Source organism: Littorina saxatilis, linkage group LG7 (genome assembly GCF_037325665.1).
Source record: "Littorina saxatilis isolate snail1 linkage group LG7, US_GU_Lsax_2.0, whole genome shotgun sequence".
NCBI classification, from domain to species: Eukaryota; Metazoa; Mollusca; class Gastropoda; order Littorinimorpha; family Littorinidae; genus Littorina; species Littorina saxatilis.
The window spans coordinates 32892332-32903523 of NC_090251.1; the positions used below are offsets into that span (position 1 = coordinate 32892332).

At 51.8% G+C, this 11192-nt stretch overlaps 1 non-coding gene across 1 annotated transcript; it reads right to left on the reverse strand.

Annotated features, from left to right (window-relative positions):
* Positions 1 to 10596: 10596 nt before the first annotated feature.
* LOC138972076 (5S ribosomal RNA) lies at positions 10597 to 10715 on the reverse strand. Its single transcript, XR_011457454.1, has one exon. It is a non-coding gene; the product is annotated as a 5S ribosomal RNA (ribosomal RNA).
* Positions 10716 to 11192: the final 477 nt, after the last annotated feature.

Sequence of the window (11192 nt, forward strand, 5' to 3'; positions counted from 1 at the left end):
TGGACGGTTATGACGTCACAATATTACCGGAAAAGTTAAAATTCTTGTAAAAAAACCAAATATGGTCATGTAACATGTCATTTTGTAGGGTTTTGTGAGACATTTCACATGGAACAAACTGATTTGCAATAATAATAGATGCGTTCACAGTATTTGCTCACGCAAGTCCTGAATGCCGTGAACAGATAATAAAGTTAAGCTGTGTAACTCTAATGACCAACTCGGCAGACGAACTTTAAGCATATTCTTAGTAGAACATCATCTTGCGGACTAAGTTATCATTCTTCTTCTTCTTCCACATTGCGACCACGGTCATTTAGGCTGACCATTATGTCACATTGTGGAGGGTTGCAGATTCCAAAGAGTGAAAAAAAAAAAAAAAAAAAAAAAAAACACCCTAGCTAGAATCTACTGGGGGCTGGGGAGTTCCTGCACAATGCAGGAAATAGACTCCTGCGCAATGCAGGAGTCTGGGGCCTGGGGGTGTGAGAGGAGGAGGGATGAAGGGGTCTCGTTCCAGTCCCTGATTGTTCTTGGGAGGAAGCTGTTCTTTCTGTAGTTTGTTCTCGCTGGGATCCGCTTGAATTGCTGTCTCTCTGTGGGGACTCCATCATTATAAAGAAAAGAACATGAAAAACAAAAACATCTAACATTATCATACAATATGCATTATGTAACACAGCAAACAGACAGCAAGCTGCTTGCGCGAATAACAAAAAGTACCATATATATACAAGACAATAACCGTGTAGGCTTACTCACCGTACCCCTCAATGTCCGGTACTGTCGAAGGCTGGCGAATAATGATAATGAACAAGGAGGGCGTCGTAGGTGGAGTGGGGGTTAGGGAATGACCCAATGGAAATCATTAGTCTATAGAGTTTTGGGGAAATCTTAAATGACCTAATCTCAGTGTCTCAGGGACATTTACATCAGTTAAGTCTGTACGAACAATGGCCAGCAGCTGCCAGGTATGGGAGCATCTGTTGCAGAGAATCCAGATGAAGCTGCCAGTTACCAGTGCGTTCTGCTTTCAGGAACCGGCGTAGTATGCGAATGAGTTCCAAGTACTGAAGCCACAATCGTGCAGTCCGACTTTGGTCGTGAAACTTTTGTTTTGTGTTGTTTTGTGTTGTGTTTTGTGTTTTGCAGGACATGTTTTGTTTGAGTGGAAAGATCTTGTCGTGTGATTTGATCGTACAGAGAAAGCGCTGACTGAAGGATGGGATTTGCTGAAGTCACTGTACTATTCATTTCAGTGTTCCTGTTTGGTTCACAAGGCGCAGAGATTCCATCTTCTTCCATAGCTGTTTCAGTTCTTGCCGGAGGAACTTTAACGTCATTTTCCTCTGCCACAGGTCCCATTGCACGAGCTTCTGAATCTATGCTTGACGGGAGAGGTGAGTTGAACGTTGCTGAAGTGATCAAAGCATTTAGGACACTTTCCACGAGTAAATGGCCACGGACAGCCCTGGCGATAGCTTTCCCAGAAAGCATGTGGCTAACAGCGTTAGGAGCGAAGACGACTTCAAGGAGTTTTTGCAGACCTGATCCTCCCATGAGGTGGCCGATACAACCCAGGAAGCTCATCTCTGTGTGGAAGCCCCCGAGGCGCAGAACAATGGAACGAAGAGGACTTTCGTGTGGTTCACAATCCACAATCGTTTGTGCCTTCCACCAAAGGGGTTAGTCAAAAGTGAGCACGGGTGTCACATCATAACGTGCTGCCAAGGATGACACGAACTGCAGAGTGGAAAAGATGCAGCTCAGGTTTGTGGGATCCATGTCGATCATCGGAAGGAAAGTCACAGTGCTCTTGCCGGGATAGAGGCCATTTGAGACAGACTGCATCATTCCAGACCATCCAGGTCTGGGGGAGCGCAGAGGCCATGACAGCTTCCACAGCAGGTCCAGTTTCCAAGTGGCATCCTCCACCGACATGTCTCGCAGTTCGCTGTATTTAAATGACAAATCAGATGACACAGCTTTGTAGTATTGCACTGGAATATGACCTGCCTTTATGGTACTTACAGCAGTCACATCCGGGTTTCGCGGAACTGGTTTGAAAGATCTGGCTCCTGGAGTTGCTGCTGCAATAATTCCCATTCCATGAAAAGTTCCACTACCATCCAAGGTTCTGATGTTATGATCCACATTATCTGCAGCTATTTGGTGTCATGCCAGCTAGATCTGTGCCTTGATTCACGGCAGCACACTGCTAAAAAATCTTGACCTCAGAATATGAAAGGCAGTACCCTAGCTTGTTCAAGTGATCAACTAAATACCTTGAACCAAACAGATGGTGAAGCTGGACAGCAAGCCCTATCTGAAGAGGTGCCATCACAATCCTTGGACATGTTGCTTGCACCAAAGCTTGTCCCAGCGATGCAATTTTCAGCTGTGGTTCCTTCTTCCTGTGCAGAAGTGTCTGGAGAAAGAGCTTGACAGACTCGGGCAGATACTCAAGATTGTGTTCAAGGTTTCCGATTTCATCTCTTGTGGGATACTTGTCTTTGTTTGATTTCATCTCCCGGATGTCAGACATGATCAGTTTTGCAGCAGCTTCTACAATTCGCAGCTTCTCAGTCGTTGCATCCTCATCTTTTGGAGTTCTTGAAAATGAGTATAAAATGTCCGCTGCAGTAACATGGAAAGTTATGATGTTGGACTAATTGTTGTTGGTGCTGGTAATGATGATGGTTTTACCGAAATGCTGATCCAGCTTCCTTTTCATGTGTTTTTCAGAAAAGGGTTCATCACAATATTGTCCAATCTTTTTGCAAAGGTCGCCTACAGTCACCTGTTCAGTTTCATTGTCCTCAAGATAGGAAATCACTCGGAGAAAGGCTTCTGTTCGAGTTGGATCTTCTGGTCGTCCTTTCGTCGTTTCTTTCGCCAGGGTATCGGGATGAGAGTTAAATGAAATTGGCACATTTTTCTTTGTTCTGAAATTTACATTACATTGATTATGATATACTGCATCAGCTGCATGCAGATCTGGTGCAAATTCAAGGCGACCTCGAACGATCTCTGCCCACTTGTCCCCTACACCTCGTTCTTGGCATGCTTGAAGAAGTTTAAGCTGAAAACTAAACGAACGTACAAAATACACATCTGGACATACTTTCTTTTCGTCATCTTCAAGAGCAGGCTGGCCACAAAACAAGCAGTCATGCGCAAAGTCAAATTTTTGCTGCTTCGAACGTAGGGTAGCCACATTCGCTGATTCCTCTGTTGTGCGTTTTCTATTATCACGGTTTATCGAGTTGGCGTTGCAGAACTCTTGCCTACACTCCTTATGTAGTCTCTGGCCTACTTGGAACGTCAGTGAAACATTACGTAACTGACTGGCTTTTTTAAGGCCTTTTACCCCCTTTTCAGTCTGGTGCACAGCTTTTTGTCCGTTCTAGATTGGGTTATTACAGATGACGCACGTTGGCTCAGGTTCATCTGAAAAATGCGGATATTTACTATTAAAGCGGGATCATCTACTCGTACTCCCCTTCTAAACAAAAGCATCTAGATCTGTGCTGAGAACAACAACGATGACAACGATAAACAAGTCGCGTAAGGCGAAACTACTACATTTAGTCAAACTGTGGAACTCACAGAATGAAACTGAACGCACTGCATTTTTTCACAATGACCGTAGTCCGCCGCTCGTGCAAAACGCAGTGAAACTGACGAGACTGTTTAGCGCGGAAGTGGTTTCGCTGTGCTGCATAGCACGCTTTTCTGTACCTCTGTTCGTTTTAACTTTCTGAGCGTGTTTTTAATCCAAACATATCATATATATATGTTTTTGGAATCAGGAACCGACAAGGAATAAGATGAAATTGTTTTTAAATCGATTTCGGAAATTTGATTTTGATCATAATTTTTATATTTTTAATTTTCAGAGCTTGTTTTTAATCCGAATATAACCTATTTATATGTTTTTGGAATGAGAAAATAATGAAGAATAAGATGAACGTAAATTTGGATCGTTTTCTATTAAAAAAAAAAAATCTCATTTTTAATGACCAAAGTCATTAATTAATTTTTAAGCCACCAAACTGAAATGCAATACCGAAGTCTGGCCTTTGTCTAAGATTGCCTGGCCAAAATGTCAATCAATTTGATTGAAAAATGAGGGTGTGACAGTGCCGCCTAAACTTTTACAAAATGCCGGATATGACGTCATCAAAGTCATTTATCGAAAAATTGAAAACAATGTCCGGGGATATCATACCCAGAAACTCTCATGTCAATTTTCATAAAGATCGGTCCAGTAGTTTACTCTGAATCGCTCTACACACACACACGCACACACACACAGACACATATACACCACGACCCTCGTCTCGATTCCCCCTCTTATGTTAAAACATTTAGTGGGACAGGTACACATATACTGAACACACAGACACACACACAGACACACACCAACTAACACTCCCGCGCGCGCACGCGTCACACACACTGAGTTCGACATGAGTCACGAATGGAATGATTCTCTGAATAGGTTGCCGATCTGACTCCGTTAGCCAACCATACATTTTGACTCGTTTTTCACAGAAATTGAGTGAAATTAAGCATAAAATGACACATAGCTTGCCTGCAACGTACTTTTATAACACGCTAGACAGAACACAACTCATAGCAATTGTAAGGCTTCTTTTTAAGCCTACTGTCTATATGATACTTACCGAGACAGTACTATTCTTGCACATTATCTATTATAGGCCGAAAAAATTGGACAAAACGCTGAGTGGGTACAATTATCTCCCATAACCATGCGCCACCGTGGATCCCAAGCACTGTCCGAGTGCTTCCCCCTTACAGGATGTAGGTGGCGCGTCCTCTTTCTTTATGAGCTGCAGACCCTCAAAAAGCCCATAACATATCAAGAGGGGAGGCGGGAGGGAAACTCTAATAGTACTGTCTCGGTAAGTATCATATAGACAGTAGGCTTAAAAAGAAGCCTTACAGTCAATATAACACTTACCTCGACAGTACTATTCTTGCACAGAATACCAGAGTGGTGTGAGGGTGATATGTAGAGTATTAAACTCCTTAATCAAAATCACTTAAATCCAAGGATTAAGATACCCAGGCAATTTTCGAACAGTACTACCGTAAAAGAAAATATACCCAAGAAACATACCTTAGACTGACGTGACCATGCTAGCAACCACTGCTGTGTGGTGAACTCAATGTCAAAGTCCAGGCCACTCAAAGCTTGACTACCACTGAGTCTACGGCAAGTGGCTAAAGCGATGAGGAACAATTAGTCTTAAAAATCAGCAACTTGATACTGATGCCTGCCAGGGGTTCAAACTCATTGCTACGCAGGAGTTTGAGGACCAGAAAGACATCCCCCTTGGGAAATGAAACCCGAGGTTTAGACACCGCTGCATTGCTAATACCCGAAAGGACATTAGCGATGAGGGAGGACCTGATCAAGTGTTCAGTTCTGCGACCAGTAGCGGCCGCAATCGTGGAAGCGATGGCAGATCTGTATCCAAGAAGAGTCTTAGAAGAAAGACTCTTCTTTTGATACACTTCCACCAGGAAGTTGGCCAAGTCCTGTGTTGAGGGATAAAGCGGCTTTATCCCCTTGGACAAGGCGAAGGTGGCCCAAGCTCTCCAGCGTAAGTCGTAGAGCTGATTAGTTGATCGCCTCTTAGCGTTCAAGGAAAACTCTACTGAACTCTTGTGCAATCCTAGTGCAAGCAGTTTGGAGCGCACAAGAGCCATGCGGTCAAGCACAGACTCTCTGGACGTGGATGAGGGAGGCATGATCGAGGCTGGAGCAGACCTCCCCCGTCCAGATCCAGAGGTAGAGGGTCTACGTGGGTGAGACCGCGAAGATCTGGAAACCACGGAGCTGTTGGCCAGTAAGGCGCGACCAAAATCAGTCTTGGTCGTTCCTGCAGATATTTTGCCAGCACCCTCGGAATCAGAGATGTCGGGGGATAGGCGTAAGCATCGAGGAGCCTCCACAAGAGAGTGAATGCGTCCAAGTGGAACGCATTCATGTCTCGAAAGGGGCTGACGTACCTGGGAAGCCGAGCGCTGAATCGAGTTACGAACAGATCGATCAGAGGACGGTCCCACCTTGCCCACAGACGCTGTAGAACGTTGTGAGCGATGGTCCATTCTGTGGAGAGAACCTGATCGCCCCGACTGAGAATGTCGGCCAGGGCGTTCAGTTTCCCCGGAACGAACTGGACTGACATCCGGACCTGATTGGTCTGGCACCAGAGCAGAATCTCCTCCGCCAACAGGGAGAGGGACCGAGAATTGGTGCCCCCCTGGTGGCGAAGGTAAGCTAAGCATGTGGTGTTGTTGTCCCCGTTGAAAATCAGAGGGGCCAAGGACAGGCCGAATGGGAGGGCCCGAAACTCGAACACCGTGCCCTCCCAAACGAACCGGAGCAGATGTCGGTACCCCGGGGCCACCAGGATGTGGAAGTAAGCATCCTGGAGGTCCCAGACATGGCCCAATCGTTTGGCCGGATGGCCAACCGGACCGACGAAGGGGTTTCCATCTTGAACTTGCACCTGTGAAGGTACAAGTTCAAGGTGGAGAGGTCCAACACCGGCCTGAACCGGCCGTCCTTTTTGGGGACGGTGAACAGGCGGGAGCAGAACCCCAGAGAAGGCTGAGAAAGGGGGTAGACCGCCTTCTTCTCGACCAACGAGTTCACCTCGTCCTGAAGAGCCTGCCATCTGGCAGGCTCTCGAGGAGGGGGGAACGTCCAAGGTAGAGCGGACAATGGAGGTTGTGACGACAGCGGTAGAGAAAACCCCGACCACACCACCCTCAAGAAAAACTGGTTGGAGACCAGTCTGCCCCACATGCCGCGGGCCCGAAAAAAAAGGGAACCGCCGGACGAAAGAGGGGCAACTTGAGGGGGCGTCAACGTAGGGCCGGGACTCACTGAAAATTCTGCTGGCGGGCAGGCGCAGGCTTGCGACCACCCCCCCTGGTGGTGCTGCTTCCCCTTACCTGTCTGAGCACCCTTCGTCTTGCTTGGGAACGCAACAGGCGCCTAAGAGGAGGAAGAAGGAGGCAGTGAAACTGGCTTCTTCTTCTTCTTCTGAGGCTGGGAGCTGGAGGTGACTGTAGCACTTCTCTTACTCCCCGCCGCCGTCGCCGAAGCAGCGAGGCCAACCATCAGAGAATCAGTGTTCCTCTGGCGTGTGGACTCCACCACAGAACGAACAGTGTCCGGATGAAAGAGGGAAGAAGGCTGAGGAAACGTGTTCCTCAGACTCTTCCTCATATCCGGAGGCACTATAGAAGTAGGCAGAAAATGATCACGGAACAGGGCCAATAAAGTGGACCAGTGTTCCAATGGCCAATTCTGCCGCAGACGTCACGCACGATCGCACGGCATGCAAAGCCCGATCCACTCGAACCGTGTCAAGGACCCGAGTGGAATCGGACTCTGCCCGATTGGGAGGGTCCAACAGTGTGGACAGCGTGCTCATCCATGTCAAGGCCTGTGATTGGGCCTCGACTGTGGAAGAAACGGTGGCCTCAAGATTGTGGAACGAAGCAGAGCTCAGTTCCACCTTCTTGACCGAAGGCACCTCCCCAACGAACACATCACCGTCAGCCCCACCCTAAACACTCGAAGTCTGGAAAGGGAGAGTTCGAGAGTCAAAGGGAAAAGGGAGGGACGAAACAGATTGGACACGAGGAAACAGTGGAGGTGCGCCTCCCGAAGGAAAGCATGGCACTGAACCCGCGTCCTCCCGAGGAACATAGGTCGCGTTTGCACGTGAATCTGTACTCCTCAGGCGATGTGCTGCCGCTTCCACCGTGGCACTTAGACTAGGGTGGAACGCGAATTGCCGGCGGCCGGATCGTTCATAAAACGAGCCGCCGGCAGACGCGGCGTGAGCCTCCCGCGCCCGGGCCGAAGCGGACTCAAAGGACGAGAGGGCGTCTCAGGGAAGGACGTCCTGAAACTGTTCAAACGTCCTTCTAGCTGTGCGAGGACGAGCCTCCTGCCTCTCGTCCTCAGACCCCGGGTCCACGTCCTGTGTGTCAACACTAGACGACAGACGCTTAAGAGAGGCATCCGTGACGTCAAGACGCCGCGTGATGTCTGTCATGTACTGTTGGAAAGTACGAAGCATAGCTTCGGAAGTTCCATCAGAAACCGGCAAGGGTAGAGTTTCAGTGTTAACCTCAGGGCGACCCTGATCCTCCTCCCTATCGTCCTCCGACTCACTCTCCTCTTCACTTCCCGACAACTCCTCAAAAGCAGGAGTGTAGGGAGCTTGAGGGGGAAGAGCCGAAAGCGATGAAGCAGGCTGTGAAGAAACGCCCACAGAAGCAAGAGGCCGCGAAGACCCCTGCCCCAAAGACGAAACGTCTCCAGCAGCCGAAGGGGGAGAAAAACAACAACCCTGCGACTGTTGGGTCAGCCCAGCCAACGAACCCCCGCCATTTATAGACTGAACAGGAACCCATCGGGTCTGATCAGAAAAGAAATGGTCCGGTCCGGTCGGGGGTGCCGATCCGGTCCGGTAGGGTGGTCCGGTCCGGTGCCGTACCATCCGGAGGTCCCGTTCAGCACCGAACCATCGTACCCACAGAAGTGTTCGGGTGGTTAGGTCCGGACGTGGACATACCGTACCATCCGGACCCGTAGGTCCGGTGGTCCGGTATGGTCCGGTTCGGTGCCAGACCATCCAGACCAACAGAGGTGGTCGGGTGGTCCCGCACCGGACCATCCGGACCCGTAGGTCCGGACCCGTAGGTCCGGTACCATCCGGAGGTCCTGTTCGGCACCGAACCATCCGTACGCACAGAAGTGTTCGGGTGGTTCGGTCCGGGCGTGGACGTACCGTACCATCCGGACCCGTAGGTCCGGTTCGGTGCCAGACCATCCGGACCAACAGAGGTGGTCGGGTGGTCCGGACCGGTCCGGTAGGGTGGTCCGGTGTTCCGGTCCGGTGTTCCGGTCCGGTCCCGTACCATCCGGAGGTCCCGTTCGGTACCGAACCATCCGTACCCACAGAAGTGTTCGGGTGGCTCGGTCCGGACGTGGACACACCGTACCATCCGGACCCGTAAGTCCGGTATGGTCCGGTTCGGTGCCAGACCATCCGGACCAACAGAGGTGGTCGGGTGGTCCGGTCCGGACCGGACCACCGGTCCAGCACCGGACCATCCGGACCCGTAGGTCCGGTCCGGTCCCGCACCATCCGGAGGTCCCGTTCGGCACCGAACCACCCGTACCCACAGAAGTGTTCGGGTGGCTCGGTCCGGACGTGGACATACCGTACCATCCGGACCCGTAGGTCCGGTTCGGTGCCAGACCATCCGGACCAACAGAGGTGGTCGGGTGGTCCGGACCGATCCGGTAGGGTGGTCCGGTGTTCCGGTCCTGTGGTCCGGTCCCATACCATCCGGAGGTCCCGTACGGCACCGAACCATCCGTACCCACTGAAGTGTTCGGTCCGGACGTGGACCTACCGTACCATCCGGACCCGTAGGTCCGGTGGTCCGGTATGGTCCGGTTCGGTGACAGACCATCCGGACCAACAGAGGTGGTCGGGTGGTCCGGTACCGGACCATCCGAACCCGTAGATTCGGTCCGGTCCCGTACCATCCGGAGGTCCCGTTCGGTACCGAACCATCCGTACCCACAGAAGTGTTCGGGTGGCTCGGTCCGGACGTGGACATACCGTACCATCCGGACCCGTAGGTCCGGCATGGTCCGGTTCGGTGCCAGACCACCCGGACCAACAGAGGTGGTCGAGTGGTCCGGTCCCGACCGGACCACTGGTCCGGTACCGTACCCTCCGGACCCGTAGGTCCGGTGTGTTCCGGTTCGGTGCCAGACCACCCAGACCAACCGAGGTGGTCGGGTGGTCCGGTCCCGACCGAAACACTGGTCCCGTACCGTACCATCCGGACCCGTAGGTCCGGGGGGTCCGGCAAGGGCCAGAGGTACTGTCCCGCACCGGACCCTAAGGTCCGGTACGGTCCCGTACCATGGGTCCCGTCCGGACCAAACCCGGAGGTCAAGTCCAGTCGGGACCCGTGGGTCCGGTTCGATCCCGACCCGTAAGCCTGGAACGTTCCGGACCCTTGGTCCGGACCATCCGTCACCCGAACACCAGACGCTAAGGAATGGCGTGGGGTCAAGACGGTCCGGTCGGAGGTGTCGGTCTGAGCAACAGAAACAATGTTCCCGTCGCCCTGACCATTCGACAGAAGTACCACGTTCTGTCGAACACCTCCACGTCCAGTAACTAGTCGGCCGGAGCGTTTCAAGAGGGACAGCCACCAGTCACACGGACGTCAGAGGGAACCGTAGTAGCAGTGGTCGTAGGCACGAAGCCTGAAACCCCTGCCCCCACAGGACCGCCCTGAACGGGGTCAATTCGCATCCCAACCCCAGCGGGGAGGGAATTCAGAGACCCCGTCATCTCCTCCGATCTCCCCCCCCAGGAGGCCGAAACTACTGTCAAAACAGCAGCAGACGACCCAGCGAGGGAGTTCAGAGGAGGACCCGTGTCCCTCCTGGCTTCCACAGCGGTGGAAACCGAGGAGGGCACAGGAGAGGCACCGGAAAAAGAAAGATTTTAATGCCAACTGCACCCGGTGTTCCCAGGCGGTCACCCATCCAAGTACTAACCGGGCACGACGTTGCTTAACTTCGGTGGTCGGACGAGAACCGGTGTTTTCAACGTGGTATGGCCGTTGGCTGTCAAAACCTGAGTCTCTCCAGTAGCCCCTAGATCGGATTCACCAACCCCCAAAGAGGGTTGGGAATCGACCTGCCCCCGGATTCGAGCCAGGGGGGAGAAGGAAACCTTCCCCCCAGGCTTGAAACCGGGAGGAGCTGAAGCCTGAGACTGAGGGCCGGACAACGGCGTCGAAGGGGGGGAAGCCTGTTCCACTGAAGGAGAAGGAGAAAGAAGCTTTTTCTTTCCCCTCGACCTTCCCCGAACCTTCGACGGCGCAGCCCCGCCCGAAGTCCCAGGCTCAAGCCCAGCCTGTTTGAGCAAGCTCGCATTGAGCTTGCTCAAACAGGCTTTCTCCGCCCTCCCTCGCCGCAAACGCAAAGCGTTTGGGGAGGGAGAGTCGGAGCGCCGAAAGATCCCCTTCTCCGTGCGTAAAACATGACGCTGGGCGCCCGGAGAAGGGTTGCCCCCGGCAGACTCTGGCTCCGTAGAACCAGA